Source organism: Scylla paramamosain, unplaced genomic scaffold, assembly GCF_035594125.1.
Source record: "Scylla paramamosain isolate STU-SP2022 unplaced genomic scaffold, ASM3559412v1 Contig30, whole genome shotgun sequence".
Taxonomy (NCBI): domain Eukaryota; kingdom Metazoa; phylum Arthropoda; class Malacostraca; order Decapoda; family Portunidae; genus Scylla; species Scylla paramamosain.
In genome coordinates, this window is record NW_026973695.1 from 513,099 (window position 1) to 536,165 (window position 23,067).

At 44.7% G+C, this 23,067-nt stretch overlaps 1 protein-coding gene across 17 annotated transcripts in view; it reads right to left on the minus strand.

Moving 5' to 3' along the window:
- LOC135097726 (GTP-binding protein 10-like) overlaps positions 1 to 23,067 on the minus strand; it is a 234,894-nt gene that overhangs the window by 104,129 nt on the left and 107,698 nt on the right. The window lies entirely within an intron of this gene.

The following is a 23,067-nucleotide window of genomic DNA, read 5'->3' on the forward strand; positions in this document are numbered from 1 at the left end:
CCTTCGGTCTCTTTCCTTCCTTTCTACGCCCATTTTCTTTTCTTCCTTCTTTCCTTCCCGCGTCTTCGTGTGTGTGTGTGTGTGTGTGTGTGTGTGTGTGTGTGTGTGTGTGTGTGTGTGTGTGTGTGTGTGTGTGTGTGTGTGTGATCCTATGTACGTCTATTTATGGTGTGAAAGGGTTGATGACTGTGTGCTGTAATTATGAGATTTATCAAGATGAGAGAGGTAGGTGGTGATGGCACAGAGAGAGAGAGAGAGAGAGAGAGAGAGAGAGAGAGAGAGAGAGAGAGAGAGAGAGAGAGAGAGAGAGAGAGAGAGACTTTGATTTAGTAAGGCGCGAGACCGGATCTTCCCCAGTGATAGTGAGACGGACACCTAACAAGATAGGACGGGCGGCCATTAGCGGCGGCGCCCACGACTTGAGGATGGTCTCTGACGGGGGGAGCGTGTGGGGGGCGTGGGGGGGCCAGGTCAGTACCGCAAGGAGAGTCATCGCTATCACACACACCACGCCACGATCTCTTTGTTATGAACCCCGTCCCCCCACGCCTCCCCACGACCCAAAGTCCACCCCACCTACGCCAGTGCCCCAGTTACTGCTGACGGAGGGGGAGCAAGAGGAGGAGGTGGTTTAAATTTCGTGGTTTTGGTTTAGTGAATGGAGTACGAGAGAGAGAGAGAGAGAGAGAGAGAGAGAGAGAGAGAGAGAGAGAGAGAGAGAGAGAGAGAGAGAGAGAGAGAGAGAGAGTGATAACTTGTTTTGAAATATACCACCACCACCATCACCACCACCACCACCACCACCACCTCCTCCTCCTCCTCCTCCTCCTCCATCACACCTGGCGGGAGGAACAGGTGGCAAGGTATTGTCCACTAACATCTTCCACCCACCTCCCCGCTCCCCAACCCCCCAGCATACATAAACAGCTCAAATTCAACCCTTTAGTTCCTCTCCTTGCCTCCCTTCATCCTCCCTTTGTCTCGACCCTCAACCCTTTAGACACGAGCATAGAGCATTCACACACACCGGGAATTCTTTATGTGGGTTGATGAATGGGTTTCGATAACAAGAGAGGGTGTTTTGATGCCGTGTGTGGTGTTGTGGTGTGCGTGGTGTGGTGTTTGGTGGTGTCTGGTGTCTTGAAGCGAGATAAATTTAAAACATGACTAGCGAGGTTAGATGAGGAAAATTGAGGCGCTCTCTCTCTCTCTCTCTCTCTCTCTCTCTCTCTCTCTCTCTCTCTCTCTCTCTCTCTCTCTCTCTCTCTCTCTCTCTCTCTCTCTCTCTCTCTCTCTCTCTCTCTCTCTCTCTCTCTCAAATATTAACTCCTAAAAAGAATCATTGAATTAAGCTGAAAGAGTTATTTTAAGGTCAAAGGAAGGGTGTGAGGTCAGGTCAGGATTAAGCAGGGTCAGCGAGGGTCAGGCAGGGTCAGGGACAGGTCAGTTTGGAACGTTAATAGACAGGGTTGGGTTAATTTGAGTCAAGTTTTCTACGTTTAAAGTTTTCGATGTTTAAAACTTGTTTGTTTATTTTTGTTTGTTTGTTTTGGTGTGTGTGTGTGTGTGTGTGTGTGTGTGTGTGTAATAATAATAATAATAATAATAATAAACGGTTTATTATTTAGGCAGTTGACAAACTGAAAATGTACATAGGGGATGGGGAAAAATTTAACATTAATCCTAACGGTAAGACTAATCTAGGAGGGAAATACTAATGATTGATGGCTCGCACCATGGTGGGAATCGCACTGAGTCTGTACCGGTCCGTGCGCGGCGCCTTCAGGGGCGTTATTTTGTTGTGGTGTCTGGTGGCACGGACAGGGCGAGGCGCGTCGGGCGGCAGCATGTCTCTGAGACGCGGATGATGCAGTAGTCCCTTCCCAAACTTCTCCAGAGCCTCTCGGTGCCTGGTGGATATTCTGGACAGACTCAGGGTGGTCAGGGCTTCCTCATAGGTGGTGTATGCAGGGCCAAGGATGACCCTGCACGCCCTTTTCTGCACACTCTCTAGCTGTAGCTGTTGAGTGTGTGTGAGGGAGGAGGACCACGCTGGGGAGGCGTACATGAGTTTGGGGAGGATGAAGGTGAGGTACACCCCCCTTAACTCATCTGTCGGCGTCCCCAGCGACCTGAGTCTGCGCAGCATGTACAGCCTGTAGGTAGCTGATCTCACGGTGCTGGCGACATGCTGCTTCCAGGTCAGCTGGTCGTCCACCGTGACTCCGAGAAGCTTGGCACATTGGGCCACCTGGAGGGGGTGAGGGCCCACTGTGAGCCGGGGAGGGGGCACTGGTACAGAGGAGGTACAGAAATGCATCACCACAGTTTTGCTGTGGTTGATGGTCATCCTGCTCTCCTCTGTCCACGTCTGCAGTCGCTCCAGAATTGCTTGCAGTGGCGAGTAGTCCGGGTTCTTGTTGGAAACTGGGACGCCCACGGTGCAGTCGTCCACATACTTCCAGCGATGGGGGTGTCGGTGAGGGCGTCGTTGATGAGGAGGAGGAAGCATAGAGGACCCATCTTGGTCCCCTGGGCGACTCCACATGTCAGCTGTTGGAAATTAGAGACAGAGCCCTGATAGCGAACGGCCTGACGTCTCCCTGTGAGGAAGTCGGCTAGCCACGCTATCAGATTAGGAGGGAGACCCAGACTTACTGCCTTGCTGATGACAACAGTGTGATCAACTAGATCAAAGGCTTTTTTGAAGTCGACAAAAGCAACAGCTAGAGAGGTGTTTCGCTTGTCCAGGTGGCTGTGTGTGTGTGTGTGTGTGTGTGTGTGTGTGTGTGTGTGTGTGATTATTGTTGTTTGTTTGTTTGTTTGTTTGCTTGCTTTTTCTTCTTCCCTGCTCTGCTCTGGTGATAAGGGAGGACCACAACCACCACCACCATCACCACCACCACCACGAGCCTTCCTTTCCTGTGTGTGTGTGTGTGTGTGTGTGTGTGTCGCTTCACTAACACGACGCAAACACTCGGCAGCAACGCGTGTTTGGCTGTCAAGATTCTAAGGACCATCTTGAGAAGCTTTTTGCCACATCTTCACTACTAATGAGAGTGAGAAAAAAACGCCTCTGAGCTTACACGAGTATTTAAGGATATTTTTACGGTTCTAGTGACTGATTAACGGCATTTTTATATTACTAACAGGTGAAACTGTCGAGGGAACCCGCCAAATCATGTCTGTGACCTTGGAAAATGGTCGTGGTGGGAGAGCAAAGCCTATTGAAATACAACTCCGAGACTGAACAGGGCGACTCAAGTACTGTAGTATGCTGGTGGTGGTGGTGGTAGTGGTGGTGGTGGTGGTGGTGGTAGCTGTTGCCTCACCCATAAAATAGAGAGAAAAAAAAAAAGAGAAAAATAAGACTGAAAAAAGTTGAGAAGGGAAAAAATTAAACAAGAAAAAGAAAATCTCTGGTACAGTAAAGCAATAAGCCTGCCTGCCTCCCCCCCCCCTCTCTCTCTCTCTCTCTCTCTCTCTCTCTCTCTCTCTCTCTCTCTCTCTCTCTCTCTCTCTCTCTCTCCCCACGAACTTTCGGCCCCCCAAGTCTCCTGAGGAATGATAAGGATGCTGGCGGAGGGAATGATAAAGAGGAAGAAAGAAAGGAACAAAGAAAAGACGATGATAATGAAGACAAGCAGAGAGAGAGAGAGAGAGAGAGAGAGAGAGAGAGAGAGAGAGAGAGAGAGAGAGAGAGAGAGAGAGAGGGGGACAGTAATAATCTCCACCACCCTCGTTAATGACCCTGCTAATCCCCCTCCCCCCTCCGGTCCTCCCCTTAATCCAACACCGCCACCACCACCACCACCACCACCACCTCATTGTTATCAAGTCCAGTACTCAGAAACGGTTTATTCTCTCAGCAAGACAATTTTCGAAGCCCACAGAGATGATTAGCCTGATTCTCAAGGGTGTTTCTCCTATTAATAACATAGAAAGCTGATCAGTCTGCCACCAGAACCGTAAAATTACCTTTAAATTAGTGTCGCTTCAACTACAGCCTTTTAAATGTAGTGAAAGTTCAGAACAGACTTTCAGGATATGGTGCTTAGTCGCCCATTGATCAGACAACCAGCTTTTGTAACCGTGATATCTGCCTAAGCCGCCCTGACACAGCTGACGGGACGCTGGTTGGACACACGCACTGCCTCACCACCGGAGAAGTTTGCAGGTCACCAAGCAAGCAAGCAGGCAGGCAGGCAGGCAGGCAGGGGGTGAGTGGAGCAGTGTGGCCTCATCTTGACGTAACAACAGGCAGTGAAGGATAAGCGGAGAAGCGTTTTGGTATTTGCAAGTTGTAATGCTTGTGTTGTGGTTATTGATGTTACTGGTGGTGGGGGAGGGGGGAGGTAATGCGCGCACGCACACACACACACACACACAACACCGTCACTTCCACTACCAGTAACATCATAAGCAACACAAGACGCTTAACACCACCATCACCATCACCACCACCACCACCGCCGCCGCCAGAGCTTAAATGAGGTGCCTTTAAAACAACTGAATGAGTTTAGCACTGTCTGAAGTGGCAGCAGGAACCAGGATGTGAGAGAAGGATGGGAACCCGCTCACCTCTCACTCCCCCTCTCCCAGCCCTCCCAGCGCTCTCCCAGGTGAACAGGTAAGACAAGGTGACTGACGCATCTCTGAGCCTGTAAATCTTGAAAACCAATATAATCTCATTAGCCTTTCAGGCGTTTTACTTATTTATTTATCTATTTTTTTACAGTGATCTATAAATTTCAAACGCATTTATTTTTTGTATCATTCTCTTAAAGACAAAAAATTCTTATCCTCCCGTTTTCTTTTTCAAGGTAAACTTTTTTTCTTTATCTTCTAATTGATTTTTTTTTTTCCAGAGAGGGAGGGAGAAACTGTGCACCTCCTGCCTTAGACTCGTCACCATTGAGATAGGAATCTCAATGCTCGTCACCCTTGCTGGCCACCTTCCTCCCCCGGTGTGCTCCTCTCTCCCTCTCTCTCTCTCTCTCTCTCTCTCTCTCTCTCTCTCTCTCTCTCTCTCTCTCTCTCTTAGGAACATGTTCCAAAACACTGCGCCGCATCACCACTTTCAGAAGTCTGTGGTTGAGGCTACACAAACTTTTAATGGTGTTTTTACAGTTGTAGTGGCAGATTAACAAGATTTCTTTATTATTAACAATGGGAATGGTCTTGAGAACCAGGCTAATTATCTGTGTGGCCTTGGAAAACAGTCGTGGTGAGAGCGTCCACCATCACCACCACCACCACCACCACCAGTCCACGTGTCCTGCCCCACAGGGGGGACCACACAGATAATTGACGAAAATCACTCCAGATTGACATTTTTCATTTTTGTGCTAAAATTGTTCCTTTGCCCTAGAACTACAACTTGGTAAGTGTGAAACACATATATGAGCCATATAACCCATTCCCTGCCCCCCAGAAGCTACGCCTTCCGCGCCCATTCCAGCCGCATTACGATCTGACACACACACACACACACACACACACAGAGAGAGAGAGAGAGAGAGAGAGAGAGAGAGAGAGAGAGAGAGAGAGAGAGAGAGAGAGAGAGAGAGAGAGAGAGAGAGAATGTTTACTCCACTGAATGCTGACCTGTTATAGTTAGATTATTGGGGGTAGGAGGAACAAGGGAAGCAGCACGGAGAGCGACGACACCTCGCAAACGCTCTCTCTCTCTCTCTCTCTCTCTCTCTCTCTCTCTCTCTCTCTCTCTCTCTCTCTCTCTCTCTCTCTCTCTCACACACACACACCTGACCTGACCCCACCCCCCAAGTGATAATCACCTCTCTCTCTCTCTCTCTCTCTCTCTCTCTCTCTCTCTCTCTCTCTCTCTCTCTCTCTCTCTCTCTCTCTCTCTCTCTCTCTCTCTCTCTCTCTCACACACACACACACACACACACACACACACTTCCCTCCCTGACCTGACCCAACCCCCCAAGTGATAATCACCTCTCTCTCTCTCTCTCTCTCTCTCTCTCTCTCTCTCTCTCTCTCTCTCTCTCTCTCTCTCTCTCTCTCTCTCTCTCTCTCTCACACACACACACACACACACACACACACACACACACACACAGGACTGTCCTATACTGAGCGTATTGTAGACTGAAATGTTGGATTCTTTCAAAGACACACTCCCTCCGTCCTGCCTGTGATAAGGAGAGAAGGGGAGATAACACACGAACACAGACAGCTGTCATCCTGACCCTTTTATAGTGATTATCACTATAAATCACTATATATTTGTCCTGTGTGGACTGTGGAGAGCAAATGCACTTCTCTTTTGTCATGCCATTTCACTGTCACGATGTCATGGGTGCAGTATTTTTTCAATTCCCCTTTTTGCGTTCTTGGAAACTGTGGCATGTGTTTTCTGTTTGGTTTCACAGTTCTAACTGCACCTGTGTTATGATCATGTAGGTATCTAGCCAATGCAGGACTTGTATACCAGCTAAATAAGAAAAAAAAAAAAAACACCCTCGTGGTTCAGTGGATGACGTGTCCTTGCTAGTTTTATGCTGCTGCCCACCCACCACCCTGGAATGACGGGGATCGAACGTTCGTTCCTCCCGGTCAAAGGTTGACACGAATACCACTGAGCCACGAGGGCGTCGAGAATTTCTGCACAAATATATTTCTTATGTCACACACACACACACACACACACACACACACACACACAGCTAGGGGGAGGGGGTGTTGATGAGTAAGGCATATCGCTGCACTGAGAGAGAGAGAGAGAGAGAGAGAGAGAGAGAGAGAGAGAGAGAGAGAGAGAGAGAGAGAGAGAGAGAGAGAGAGAGATGAGTGATACCCAGACAACACGATGCAATATTAGGATTGAAACCACATGACAGAGTGTATATAAGCAGTGCGGACCCGCGATTTATTCAGTAGCAGAAGCAGTAGTATCCCAGTAGGATGCTGGTGCTGCTGCTACTCGCAAAACTTTCATGGCTGTGAGTAATTTCTCACGTTATCCATATTCATTTTCCTAGGACATCGGTGTCTAAGAAAACATGTGACCGCTGTGTGTGTTGGGTAACCTGCTCTAAACGGGAGCTTATGGCTAATACGACTTAGAAAAACATCCCCGGACTGCAGTTTTACACTAGGTGACACGGGAATCTCGCGCGCCTGTGAACACGCTCGGCTGTAGCTCCAAAACTAGCCACAGGATATTCTCGGAAATGCTCTCATTGTGATTCCCAACCAAAAGTTACCTACATGAACCTAAACTAACCTAACCTAACCTAAACTAACGCTCACGAGTGGCCGAGCGGAGCCCGAGATTCCCGTGTCACCTAGTGTAAAACAGCTTCCCTGCCCCCCGCGCCCCATTCCAGCTGCATTACGATCTGACACACACACACACACACACACACACACACACACACAGAGAGAGAGAGAGAGAGAGAGAGAGAGAGAGAGAGAGAGAGAGAGAGAGAGAGAGAGAGAGAGAGAGAGAGAGAGAGAGACTGGGGTGTGACTTTATCGCAGAAACATGATAAGACACAGCTAGGGTAGGTCAAATCTTGCCCATGGTCAGACGCTGAGAGAGATAGAGAGAGAGAGAGAGAGAGAGAGAGAGAGAGAGAGAGAGAGAGAGAGAGAGAGAGAGAGAGAGAGAGAGAGAGAGGGAGGGAGGGAGCGAAGGAGTCGCGTGACTTTATCGCAGAAACATGATAAGGCACAGAAAGCAGGTCAAATCCTGCCGCTTAGTCAGACGCAGAGAACCAGTTATTGAGAGAGGACATACCCAGCATGGCACGGAAATCAAAGCGAGCTATTCACCTGAAAGCCGCGGGTGCACTTAGTGCGGAGAAGAGGAAAGAGAGGAAAAAAGCAGCAGAGAAAGGTGAACAAGCATGTGAGCCTCCTCCTGGACTACCAGCTGCAGCGATGGGAGAGTCTCAGCCCGGACCATCCCTCGTGAAGAGAAAAAAGGTGGACACAAGTAACACAACAGATGAGCCGCAGTTGAAGGAAGACATGCCTCCTGCTTTACTGAAAAGAAAAGTGAGAGAAAAAGAAACTGTGCCAGTGAAACCACAGAAAGAGGAGTACCTCATTATCAGCAAGAAAAAACTGCTGCAACTCTTTGAAAATTATGAGTTTGTGTGCCCGAAGTGTAAAAACAAATCCAGGCAGAGTACCACCGTATCATCTGTGAGGTTTGGTGCTGTACGAAGAATTCATTCCCAGTGTGAAGTGTGCGGTGAGGAAGAACAGCAATATACCTCCAACAGGGTGGCACCACGTGGGAAATTTGATGCCAATGTGAAATTGGTAGAATTTGCCTTATCAAACAATGGTTTCAAAACCATTGAAGATATGGAAGAGACTTTTGAAAACAAGTTTATGTCATCAGCGTCATTTCATAAGATTGCTAAAACAGTTGAAACAGAAAGAAGAAGAAAGAAATCAAAAGATATGAGAAAGGAAGAGAGCCTCAGAGCAAGGGAAGGTACAAGTTATGAAGCTGGAGGATTCTAAGTTGTAACTTTTTTGGGTAGAAATAGCTGAGGAGGAGAGGGAAGAGGCCCATCCCTGGTAAAAATAAACCCCTCTCCAAGGAAACAGCTACTTCGAAAAGCCCCCAGGGGTGAGACGAGTAAAACTTGTCGGTAAAGGCCAAAATAAAATAAAATATTATATATTATAATAAACGCGTCTGCTCATCTCTCTCTCTCTCTCTCTCTCTCTCTCTCTCTCTCTCTCTCTCTCTCTCTCTCTCTCTCTCTCTCTCTCTCTCTCTCTCTCTCTCTGTGTGTGTGTGTGTGTGTGTGTGTGTGTGTAATCTGACCCACCCCCATGGTAAACCTTTGGTGTTCACACACACACCTCACTTGTGCGGTGTGTGTGTGTGTGTGTGTGTGTGTGTGTGTGTGTGTGTGTGTGTGTGTGTGTGTGTGTGTGTGTGTGTGTGTGTGTGTGTGTGTGTGTACAATTTTTTTATTTTTTTTATTTATTTATTTATTTTTTTTATAACTCAGGGGAGTTCTCCCGGAGCTCATTTGGTGATGGTGGTGGTGGTGATGGTGGACCGTCCACCATCACATATCTATCGGTCTTTATTATAAAATAGCCTTGGAGGCCTAATCGCCTCCTCCTTTCATTCATTGCCTTCATCGTTTGTATCATCTGTTTGAGTCTTTCTTGATCCATGCTGAACTGAAAAATTGTAAAATAGAGCGCTATAATTTTTATCCAATATTTGCAAACTTATACTCCATATGAATTATTAGCAGAAACACATCCTACCAGAGGGATGTCTCGATAGAGTCTGAACACATGTGGCCGAGGCGTCGTAGTACCTACAGGTCACGTACAGGTTCTTGGCAGGAAACTGACAGGTTTACAACGCGCTAGCCTGACAGCTAGTATACCCATCCGCGTGGCGAGCACGTGGTCTCGGGGAAATATTACCTTTCTTTCCTCAGCGCACACACACACAACATAGGCCTACTCAGTGTGTGTGTGTGTGTGTGTGTGTGTGTGTGTGTGTGTGTGTGTGTGTTTGTGTGTGTGTGTGTAAGCACGTATTTTATTTATTTATTTTTTTTTATAATTCATATAGTGTATAATTTTATTTATATAGACCACCATTACCAATTCACGTTTTCTATCATCTATATACTCAAGAAAGAGTACTAGAAAATGGGACACTAAAGTAATTTGCCATTCAAGCCGTGTAACTCAAAAAATTTTTTATTTGTGATTTTCTGAAAACACGTTTTTCCCACTTTCTTGGCCAATATCTCCTGTAATTTCTGCAATACAGAACTAACACTTCACACATGTTTTACATGCATATATATGTATAAAAGTATGTAGCGATTTTGGACAATAAATAAATCTGCTGCTTCTGAAAAAATCACGAATGAGGATGAAATTTTATACTTTTTTTTCCAAGTGGCATTTTCAACATATTTCGGAGTGATAGGAGAAATTCCAGAACATAGTTTCATTGCTGAATGTCTTCAGAATACGCTGAAATAAATATCTCATAAAAAAAAAAATCTACGATTTTAAATTGAATTTTATATGACCGCATATAAAACAAAATAAAACATATACTATCTATGACCCAATAGTTATGAAACTTGGTCAGAATATGTAAATGCTTATGAGAAACACAATGGTTATAAGACTTTAGCTCTAAGTACAACCTTGGAAAAATTAGAGTCATCTGTGTGGTCCCCCCTTAATCCCAGCATCACGTGGCACTCTAAGCAACACCGATAACTCTTCCTCGAGGTCCCTGCCGTGCGTGTGTGTGTGTGTGTGTGTGTGTGTGTGTGTGTGTGTGTGTGTGTGTGTGTGGGCGGAGAGGTAGTAAGGTACAGACAGAAGCGAGAGAGGAAGGGACGTCTTAAACACACACACACACACACACACACACACACACACACACACACACACACACACACACACACACATACACAGGTGCAGACAACAGCCCCGGGCGTCTCCTTGTTACAGGCAATACAAGACAGTAATGGCCCACTTTTGCTAATAAAACGGCAGCTGAGTGCACACCTGACTGCCGCACCTGAGGGCACATGTGGGGACAGTCTTGAGGGCCACACCTGAAGGACACACCTGAGGTACACCTGCTCTTGTGCAATGTGTCACCTTTCCACTGATCTGCTGCATAACAGTGCCACCCTCTAGGTACAAAGGCAGGCCACAAGACATGCTAAGCGGGTCTCAGCCTGAGGTGATCGCGGCCCTGGTGGCCTACACGGTCACATGGGAGTGTTCGTTAGCGTACTAACCCTGACGCGGCGCCGAGGTGGAGCGCTTTTGGCTACGGGAAGACGTCCACTTGGTTGTGCTTCGCCTTCCATCAGTAACATAATTTTATCAGTGAAGTACAAACAGAAAACGAATTTAGATATTTGTTTGGTGCCGATCTGTCATTCCTCTATTCGTCTATTGCTCTCTGAGTCGTAAATATAATTAGTGTTGACTCCTTTCATTAACACACTTCTATGAGCCTAGTTATACAAGCTACATCACTTGAGCAAAACTGAGTAAGCTGCTACATAATAAACAATCAAACAACAACAAAAGTATGTCTGGTGAAGGACAAACAGGAAAATAAACCTTGCACTTCAGCCTTTCATCTCATAAACAAGATACATGTGAACTCTTTCAGCGCCATATTTCAAAGACCCTTATTATGGCTCCTACAGTGTGACAGGGAAAATGTATACGTACAAGCGATCTTATTTGCGTAGACTCAGTAAGCTTGCTACACTGTGAACAGGGAAACATTATTTTGTCCGCGGAAGTGGAAACGATAAACTTAAGTATCTGTTTGGCATAGCTTCACCACTGGAGCCTTCTGAGCCAGGAACAAGATTACTGGGGGTTCTTTCTTCACCCTAATTATGCTCCCAAAAATGTAGGAAAAAAAATGCAACCTAACTCATTGCCGCAGACTGAGTTATCTTAACACACCACGAATAGATAAACAACACAGCCATGTATGCCCAGCGGAGGACACACAGATAAATAAACTTTGAGCATTTGTTTGATAGAGACTCTAAGCCTTTCCAGTCACAAACAAGGCAAGTGTGGGATTCTTCAGCATCACCGTTGTAATTATAAAGCTTTGTCATGCCTCCACAACAGTACAACAACGATTCACTAAACTTGTTACACTATAAGGAAATAAACCTCTCTTACCGAACAACAGATATTTTTTGAAACACTCAATTTTTTTTTTTTTTTTTATATAATAGGGTTTAAAGTCAAGGCCAGCAAAAAAATAATAATAATAATAATAATAATAATAATAATAATAATAATAATAATAATAAAGGCTCACTGAGAATGCCACTCACCAAATTGACAAGAAAAGTTATCGAAAATTATAATAAAAATCATCTTATGTCTGCCGCGATTGGTAAACAAAAATAAATAAATAAATAAACAAATAAAAACACAACAAGATTTGAATGTTGTGTAGTATCACTCTTTGCCCATAATCCAGTTACTGTGCTCACTCGTATTGTATTCCACTAGTACTACATCCACTAACAACAATGATACTAACTGTTATAGCTTCATTTCCATCTATACTCAACTTCCTCTGCCTCTGTTACGATTTCCATCCTTAGGGTCACTAGAAACACCAACACGGCTGCCCGGACGGTCTTCACGCCCCAGCCAGCCTTGCCTACCCCTTAAATAAAGTCAAAACAACAGCACTGGATCTGAATCAAGCGTACACACAATGCACAGCTTCTGGTGGACCAATGAACACGGCCCTAACACTTCAATGAAAACGAGACATGCCCGACACTTACCGCCACAATTAAGACACACTCACTTAACTGTTAAGTGAGTGTGAGTTAAAGTGTTAAGTTAAAGTGTTAAGTGTTAAGTTAAGACTTCAGGGCCACACAGTTAAGGGCTTCAGTTTAGGGGCACACTTCAGGGACATACCTCGCCGTCAGTCTTACCTACAGAGAGAAAGGAAGAGATATAATTAGCGAGTGTGGATGGAACGGGAAACGAGTCTTGAATGTTACCCTATGTGTGTGTGTGTGTGTGTGTGTGTGTGTGTGTGTGTGCGCGCGCTGTCCCCTCACTCTCTCTTTCCCTTTCCACCTAACTCTTCACAAAATGGCAGCTGTGCGTGGTAGTAAAATGGTGAGCGGCTCTCTCTCTCTCTCTCTCTCTCTCTCTCTCTCTCTCTCTCTCTCTCTCTCTCTCTCTCTCTCTCTCTCTCTCTCTCTCTCTCTCTCTCTCTGTTATCACATTTATCATCAGTTTATCCTACGTTTCATTCCGATTTCCAGAGAGAGAGAGAGAGGAGAGAGAGAGAGAGAGAGAGAGAGAGAGAGAGAGAGAGAGAGCTCTTGACGAAGGAAGAGAAAGGAGAAGAGGAAAGGAGGAAGGAAGAAGGAAGAATAAGAGAAACATGGAAATATAGAAGAGGAGAGGAAACGAGGAAGAGGAAGAGGAAGAGGAAGAGGGGGAAGACAAGAAGGAAATAGGAAAAACAAAACCAAAAAGGAAGGGGGAAAAGAAAAGGGAAGAGGAGGAAAGGGAGAGTAAACGGGGGCTGGAAACAAAGAAGAAGAAGAAGAAGAAGAAGAAGAAGAAGAAGAGAGGAGGAGGAGGAGGAGGAGGAGGAGGAGGAGGAGGAGGAGGAGGAGGAGAAGACGAAGAAGAAGAAGAAGAAGAAGAAGAAGAAGAAGAAGAAGAAGAAGAAGAAGAAGATAGAACCGGAAAGATAAAACCTGGCGGCTCAGGGCATCAGGTGGAAATAATCTGATATCAAACTAGAATACAAAAGCATTGCCCTTTTTTTAATACTAACTGTATTCTTCAGTTCTCAATCATAATCTCTGTACTTATCACATGTCACATAATACACACAGCCTCCACTTAAGGTGATTATGAATTAGTTAGAATTTGAATAGATCATAAAAGTACTGCTCTTTTTATCAACACGGCCTTCAGTTCTCAGTCACGATCTCTATATTTATCACATGTCCAATATAAAACACACAGCCTCCAGGTGACATTGAAAATTAGATCACATTTTACTCTTAAACTAATCTGACACCACACTAGAACACAAAAGCACTGCCCTTTTTCTTAACGCCATCTGAGTCTTCAGTTCTCGCTCGTGATTTATACTTATCACACGTCATATAATTTGCACAGACTTCACTTAGGGCAACAATAAAAGTTAGGTCGCGTTTGACTATCAAGCCAGTCTAACACCACACTAAAACACAAAACCACGGCCCTTTTTTTAACACCATCCCCAGTCTTCAGTTTTCACTCGTGATCAATACTTATCATACGTCATATCACCCGCACAGTTAAGGTGACAACAAAAACTTAAGATCGAATTTGACTATCACGTTCATTTATCCAGGCTGAGGAAAGGTTGGAGAGCAAACTAGATTGGTCACTTCAGAGGCAATCATATTCTGTAAAACGGCCCAGTAAAACCCGGAGTCTGAATTCCACCGACATTTCTGCTTCACGGTGCGTTGCTCTAAGCTGGTTTTGCTGACACTTGGTCCTGCATTAATGTCCCGTGTGTGTTTCCTTGCTCTCACCCGCACACACACACACACAATATGCATAAAAAATGGATCCAAACTGATGATATTATTAATGCCATCATCATTTTCTGAGGTTAATCTTGACATTGTTTGCTTTTTTTTTCACGATTTCATATTAAGTAAGTCTTGGCTGTGTAGTTATCAACACACACACACACACACAAAAAAAAAAAAAAAACACAATTTATAAAAGAACCTCACTGCAGGAGAAATAAAGTTTGAATGGCACCAGAAAATATTCACAAATTTCAGCATGTATATTTCTTGCAGGAGCGTTTAATAACACGAGCAAACCCATGAAGATCTGTGGTGTGCATCGTGGTGTGTGTGAAATGTGTTATTTCCCCTCCGTTGTGGCGGGGCGCGAGGGGAAAAGATGGACCTTGAACGCGCTGCAGAGGCTATTGGTGGAGCGAAGGTGAGGGGTGGAGAGGAAGGGGAGGGAAAGTGGAAGGGGATGGGAATAGAGGGAGGGCACCGCGGGGAGGCTGTGGGAGGGGACGATGACAAAAGAGATGGTAGGAAAAAAGCGGTGATAAAATAGGAAAAGACGGAGATGACGTTGGGAAAGACGGGAGGAGATGAAGACAGGATAAGTGCAAAGAGGAAGAGAAGATTGGGATAAGATTGGAACCGCTGCTTGACAAAGGACACTGACGGACGACCGAAAGGTGTCAATGAGATGAAGAGAAGAAATGGTCGTTCAGTAAGAGAAGCTCCTGATGATTTAACGCCTTGATCCGGGACTGAATGCAAGGTGACGTGTGGCTACCCTGCTAGTGAGCTGCGACCGTGTAATCCCTGTGATTATCAAGCTTAAACATTTATTACTGTGATGCGATATAACTCTGGAATTAAACACGTGGCTCTTTGTGCAAACGAGATTGTATGTTCTTAAGCCTTATTACTCCAGCAAGAATTTCGTCCATACATAATATAGCTTATTTCTTCATCGTATATAAATTTGTGGATTTTCGTTTTTTTTTTTTTTTTTTTTTTTTTTTTGGCATTTCGTGAGGGCATGAAGTGAGGAATCTTTCTTAACTCCTTCACTACTGTGGTCGTCCTCCGCTAACATTAGGAGCACAAGAACACAAGGAAATGCGTTGCAAGAAGCCATGAGGGCTACACGTGGCAACCCCTGTGCGAAACATACCTACCTATTTCCACCTATCATCACCAAACACAACTTTGTCACTGTACCAAATGTCTGCATAATAACCACGCACAGAAAAAATACGAAGAGCAGGTTATTTTTGTCTTTTTATAACCTACAGAACTATTTAAGAGATCTATATAAACAGTAAATGTCAAAAGAATTGCAAGTAATTCCAGGAAAAAAAATATACAGGAGTTAAAGGGTTCATTATATCTTTGGAAAATATTCGCTGAAAATCCAGGTTTGCTGTCCAGTCCATTTACAATTGAGAGTATTAGCTAACTGACTTACGCATCCCAGTCCTTCACTATTATCTCCAGGCGGACAATCCACTATTAAAACTACATATTTAGAAATCTCCAGTTAGCCAATTAGAGCAATACTACTCGTGCTTTCCCCCAAATCTCCCACAATCATTTGCTAAAGTTATGCAGAAAATATTATAACGTAAAAAAGTATGTACGGTTTAAGGTGGGAAGGAAGGACAGAATACATACCATTAAATTACCAAATGCACTTGTATTAACAACATCTAGTCTTCATAATGGCTGAAGTTACCTCATCTCCGTGCTCCAAGAAACATGATGCTCTCTCTCTCTCTCTCTCTCTCTCTCTCTCTCTCTCTCTCTCTCTCTCTCTCTCTCTCTCTCTCTCTCTCTCTCTCTCTCTCTCTCTCTCTCTCTCTCCACACAACAGTAACCAGTTCAACACACAAGCACTGCAGCTTTACACGAGTGAGAAGGAAACCAAAAGCACGATTGCAGCAGAGGCGCTCTTCATACATTTACATACGTGTTGAGTGCTCATTGGCAGCGGCACCAGCACCACCAAGACTTGTGAGCACACCTGGCGCTTCTCTAAAATTGAGCATCCAAGAATTATCAACATTACTTCAGATTATTTTGTAGACGAGCGCAGCAGTTCCCAGCCATAGTTCATCAATACACTGCAAACCAAGGAATCGTTATTGACCTGCCTATGACCTACACACACTGGCGCTTCTCTAAAACCGGACATTCACCGATCATGAATATTACCCACTCTTCAGATGGTGTTGTAACCGAGCACATCATTTCCCAGCCGCAGCTCATGGATACAGTGCAGGTCCAAGGAGAGGGAGTTTTCAATGCACTTCTCGTGATAATTTTGGACTTGCCTTTGAAGTGTTTTCTCTAGGGTCTGGTGACTTTAGTGAGCTTTTCTTTGCCAGTTCTTGTTGTCCTTGGCCAGAACCATTTTTAAGTCTTTTATCTCTGCCGGTTCCCCTGTCACCTGTCTTCTAAGGAACTGGTTCTCAGAGTGGTGAATGACTCAGTAATCAGGTTGTTAGTGCCGAACTTTAAAAGATTGGGCAAATTTATGGGTGGGGATGATAGGTGAAAATAGGTAAGCTTAAAATTGGGACCGCCACGAGTAGGCACGATGACCTCTTTTTTCTTTACGATTTTATGGAAAACATGATAGAATATAAACTTTTTTTTTTATACTGGACCATATTACCATTTCGAATCAGGTCACATTGGGTTATTCTGTCCAAGGTTCTTCACAGCACTCCGAAGAACACCATCAAAAATGAAAAGTTCAGTAGTTTCTTTGTTAAATCATGTTATAATTTTGAGTCACATTGATTTTATATTCATTTGTACATCAGCCCGTGTGTGTGTGTGTGTGTGTGTGTGTGTGTGTGTGTGTGTGTGTGTGTGTGTGTGTGTGTGTGTGTGTGTGTGTGTGTGTGTGTGTGTGTGTGTGTGTGTGTGTGTGTGTGTGTGTGCGCGCGTCAATAATTGTTCTGGTGTATTTATTGAAGCAAGCTTTCATTACATTGGAATAACAGGATTAATAACAATCATCGAGAACACAAAAAGTCGCGTCATTTGAAAACAATGCACCGTAAAAAAAAAAGGTCATAACTCCTTTATAACAAAAAAAAAAAAAACGCTTAAATATTTTTGATAGCTGTACAATTCAATTACCAATGAGCTTTTTTTTTTTCCTTCATGCAGTGGGAGGGGAGCAATTAATATAAACGAGATCAAAGGAAAAGACCAGACTTTCCTGATCCACTGAAGAACGGAATGTTAAGAGAAAGATCCTTTCCTTATGATTCATGTAAATGTTGAGCTGCAAGATTGTTAAGTTAGTAGATTTGTTAAAAGAAATACACACACGCATGACACTACACTTATTTTTAACGATCTGTAAGGACAAGGTCACATTGTTTTCTGGTCACTGAAGGACGGAAGGTTAACAGAAACATTTTCTTCCTTATGATACCTGGAAATTCTGAGCTGCAGGAAAGTGAAGTTAGTGGATTTATTAAAACACACACACACACACACACACACACACACACACACACACACACACACACATGACAGTATACGTATAATGATCTCTAAGGTTATAGTGAATCTGATAATTACTGAAAACTGTATCCTGACAATGCGCAATTCTGATTTATTTTCACTAGTTATTAACCTCTCTCTCTCTCTCTCTCTCTCTCTCTCTCTCTCTCTCTCTCTCTCTCTCTCTCTCTCTCTCTCTCTCTCTCTCTCTCTCTCTTTCTGCCGTTAGAGAATACGATGATTTGCATTTTCCAGAATAAAATCATTCTCCTGCAGGTTGCCGGTTCAGCCACACCATTTTAGGCGGGTGCTGACTTCGCTATCCACTCCGCCCACCCCCCCACTCCACTCCGCTCCACTACATCCACCACACAGCAGCCACACACCCGCCACACACCTGCCACACATCCACATAAATGAATTACGTGGAAATAGTGACATCACGTCTCTCGCACAGGTTATTCTCTACTCTTTCCAGACTAATACTCATCAGAATGTTCTCTTCTCCCACAGCTCAGCAGAGCGGTATCCTGTCACCTGCAGCCAGCCACGCACTTAAGGCCAATGATCAGAAACCCTGGGATCCTTCACTTAAACCTTGGTAATCATTAGGCATCTCAGTGAATGGGGAATACGCGGTAATGAGAGGTGGGTCTTTCACAAGCTCTCCTTTGCTCACTTCTTTCTCATTAGCTGCCCACTCACGCGTGTCTCATTGATGCTTTTTGAACTGAATTGTTGCAAGGATGATTAGCGTCATGTTGAAGCGGTTACACAGCTAAGTGGCTAACTGTCTGGGATGTTGCTCGTGGCACTGGTGACCTGGCTTGCGACTTCCAAGTGTTTCGCAACCAGGAAAATGTTGGGAACCACTGCCTTAATCTCTAACTGCCTGGCGGTCTGACTTTCTGACTAAATATCTTGCTGACAGTTAAGATGGCTGGTTGGCAATGGTTGGATGACTGGTTGACTGAATGACTGGGCCCATTGTCCGGGTGGTTGGCTGGCTCCTTCACTCCAGGTCTCTCCATCTATCTGTCTGTCTGTCCGGCTGTCTGGCTGGCTGTCTGGCTGGCTGTCTGTTTAGCCGCCTCCCAGCCTACCTGTTTGCTCCCAGTCATGCTCAGTGTTTGACTTGCCTGCAGATTTTTTTTTCTCTAGTATCATTAAAGCAGATGAGACTGCCTTGAATGCAAAAATGTATACTATTTAAAATATGAAGTGGTAATTAGTGCAATTTATCACCGCAAGAGCAAGCATCGCCGAGAGTGCCATCAGGGGAAACTATTCGCGTTCACAAAATTCCGATAAATATTCTGACTTGTATAAATATTCAGCTCTTTAACTTCTAATGACTTTATTTCCACTTTTTCTTTTCCTTCGTTTACTATTGCGCTACACATAAGGTACTGAGATACGTCCCTTTTTTCTTTATTTATTTTTTCTCTTTTTTTTTCCAGTGTATCGGCACAAACAGTGTTAGCGTTATCTAATGGAATCTAAGCAAACCCATTTGTAAACCTTACCCTTTCGATAAATTATAACGAAGTACAATAACTCCGAACGAAAAAAAAAAAAAATCAAGCAATAATTTTCACGAAATATACACTTGGTAATTGCAGAAAAAAAAAGTCAACTATTTAGACCCTCTAACTCTACACACACATCATTAAACTTAACGAGAAAACGTGTCCAGATAAATAAATAAATGCATACTTTAGCCCAAAAAAACAGTAATAAAATACCTAACTAAATAAAGGGAAGCAAGCAGCGAGGCAGGGGGCCATCAGGCAAGGTATGGAGGGCGGCTCTCTCTCCGTCAGACTGGTAATGGTCTCTCCCTGCGGCCACACGACCCCTGCGTGACACACATATTTGAACAGACTTACCCTTTGTTTGTGACTCGCTGTCTGTCACCTTTTTTCTTTCCCCTTCTCCTCTTCCTTCTCTTGCACAAGCTCCTCTTCGTCCTCTCCTCCTCCTCCTCCTTCTCTTCCTTTAATACTTCTTCCTCCTCCTCCTTCGCCTAGTCCTCGTCCTTGTCCCTCGTTTTCCTTCTTCCTCTTCCTCATCCTCCTCCTCCTCTAATACCACTTAGTCTTCTTCCTTCTCTCTGCTCTTCCTCCTCCTCTTCTTCCACTACCACCTCTCTTCTTCATTCCTTCCATCATCCCTTCATCCTCTTTCCCCTATATTTCTTCCTCCTCCTTCTCCTCCTTATCCTCCTCCTAATTTTGCATTTCTTCCTATAGTTTCATGTTCATCATCCTCCTCCTCTTCCTCTTCCTATTTTTTTTTTCTCCATCTTATTCCTCCTCTTCCTGGTCTCCTCTCACCCTGCGATTCTTCCTTCTCTTCATATTCTTTCCTATACTCCTCCTATGCGTCTTCCTCATCTTCCCTACTTCCTGAATCTCTTCTTCTTGCCCATCCTTACTCTCCTCCTCCTTCTCCTCCTCCTCTTGCTCCTCCTCCTCCTCCTCCCCCGCCCCCACAAAACTTAAGCATCCCGTTACATGCCTCCAAAACAGAAATTGGTTTTTGGACTTTTCTGCAACTTTTGTTAAGGAAGCAACAGGTTTTTTTTTTTCTTTGATCTCTCTCTCTCTCTCTCTCTCTCTCTCTCTCTCTCTCTCTCTCTCTCTCTCTCTCTCTCTCTCTCTCTCTCTCTCTCTCTCTCTCTCTCTCTCTCTCTTTTCTTTCGTCGTGTTCTTATTTCTTTCGATCTTTCTTGCAGGTGTACATTGTGTGGTGTCCCTTAGCCTCTTTGTGTTACTGTAAAGGAGAAAGTTGGGCGAGTGATATTTCAAGGCATGTGGAGTTCAACCTACTACCACCATCCTCCGCCGCCACCACCGCTGCTTCCACTGCATTGCTCTTTCCAAAATATGCACGGGGATTTAAACCTCATTTAAATTCCTGAACTGGGTAAGTAAGAAGGATTTTTCTCTTTTTTTATGAGCTAAGATATTTCTAAGCACCTCTCTCCTATACTCAAGAAAGTCGCGTGTGAGTGAAGGAGTGGTAAGAAATAGAGTGATGTGGTTGTAATATTAAGGTGAGTCTCATGCTTTTCATTAATGTGGTTGTGAATTATTTAAGAATAGCGTGTTTTACTTGTCAGAGGAATGACTAATCTCTCTCTCTCTCTCTCTCTCTCTCTCTCTCTCTCTCTCTCTCTCTCTCTCTCTCTCTCTCTCTCTCTCTCTCTCTCTCTCTCTCTCTCTCTCTCTCTCTCTCTCTCTCTCTCTCTCTCTCTCTCTCTCTCTCTCTCTCTCTCTCTTGATAACTTATATAGCTAGTTTATTACACACAGAAACAAAGAAACAGAACAAACACACCCGACACACACACACACACACACACACACACACGCACACACACACACACACACACACTAGAGGCATCAATCTTCCATAAGTGTTACACATGTGGACGTCGTTGATGAATGGGACACACGCCGCTCTAGTTTGTGGGCGCCGTGACATTATTTTGAGGCGACAGTACTGACAACCACCCACGCATGCAGCCACCCACTCACCCACCCACGCACGCCAGCTAAACACGAACTGACGAAAAAGAAAAATAGAAAAGGAAAAAAAAAAGTGCCGTTCCTCATCTTTATATTGCCTCGTAAATTGCTGCGGTGTTTGACGCACACTGCCAGCACAGGGTACCGTTGCAGTGGTGATGTCTCGCGGTCTTGTTGTCTTGTTGTCTTGCTGTTCACTATGGTGTTCAATGGTGGCTGTGGTCTTTAAAAGTCTGTGCCGCTAAAGTTTTCGTTTTTGTTCAGCTCGAGAGACGCTCTTTTTCGCACCTTTTGCATTGCCATTTGAAAAAGGACGGATAATTATTTTCGTCATAATAATTTTCCCCTGGGATGGATAGATCAATAGTTGTTAGAATAGGCGTTCAGTCTTCTGCGCCTTCCTCAGTCATAACCATTGCAAGCATGTCTTCTTTCACTCCATCCATAAATCTCTTCTTCGGCCCTCCTCTCTTTCCACTGCCGGGTAGATCCATCTTTAGCGTCCTTCTCCCTACGTGCACCTCATTGCTCTTCTTGGAGACGTCCTCACCACTTCACTTTTATGATTACTTAAACGCACAGCCCCTCAACAATCACGTAACCTCTCTATTCCCAATGCAGAGAAGCCGTGCTCACCAACCAGTCTCTTGCAATGTGCTGACTTGCATCCTTGAGCAGCCACGTCTTTGTTACATTCATACGTCAAGATCTTGTTCCCGTTTCTGTAATCTTCAAGTTACGATAAAGGATAATATTGGTCGTGTCCTGAATCTTGGTGCAGTTCACTCAAGCTCCCTCCGCCTCGTATCTCTTGTCTTCGTGTTCTCTTGTTCTTTCTTTCCTCGTCTTTATGTGGTATTCGCGTGCCGTGTTTCGGTAACCCGTGGCTATTTTTGGCACTCTCCTCCCTCGTCCGCTGCTTCTCAGGTGGCTAATTTTAGTGCATTGCCTTAGTTAACACCAATTTAACATCGCCTGACATCAGATGCTCTCGCCAAAAGCAAACACAACGCCCTGAAATTTGGACTTGATTCAATTTTCGTCTCTGCAGTTTTACATTTTCTTTTCTCCTAAAGATTTAAGTTTGCGTCACAACTCAGCAGGCGGGGTCGCTAGGGTCGTTAATGCAACAATACCTCGCAGTCCCCGGTAAAGAAGGAGCTCATGATTACACACACACACACACACACACACACACACACACACACACACATTCACTGACAAACAGGCAAAAACCAACAAAACACAAACATACGCACAAAACCGAATTGCGTAAATTATACAATCATTAAACACGACGCAGTTTCAATTACTGGGGCGTGATTAACTCAAACCACCAGAGAAATGACACCTAAATTTGGCAGGAGGTGCGGGAATCGACCCACGCGGTGTTAAATGCCGGGCCGCCACTCCACTAAGGGCGCGCGCACTGCCTCACTTTTCAAGATAAATGTCGACAGCTTTGTAATTAACCTCTACAAACGACCTGTGCCTGTTTCCCGCGGGGCCTCGCTTTCCTGAAGACTTGAAGACCTGAAGACGTTCTCTCTGCCTTCCGAACATTACCTGACGCACATCCTCTCCCTCTCGAATGCATTACGGAAGTGATAAGAAGATAAGAAATGAGATGGTTAGGTCACGTAGTAAGAGAAGACCAGGAAACCAGTTGAGATGAGAAGATCGAGACGAAAACTGAGAGTGAGATAGAGGGACGGAATTGTGGTAGAACTGAAAAGGATGGGAGTCACAGAGGAAGATACAAGGGGCAGAAACATGGCGCTAACCAACCCTTCTCACTCTAGGGAAACAGCGAATGGAAAAGAAAAGACCCTCTCCCTCTCTCTCTCTCTCTCTCTCTCTCTCTCTCTCTCTCTCTCTAGGCTACAAAAACCGTATGGCTCTATCCAGTCCACGATCTCT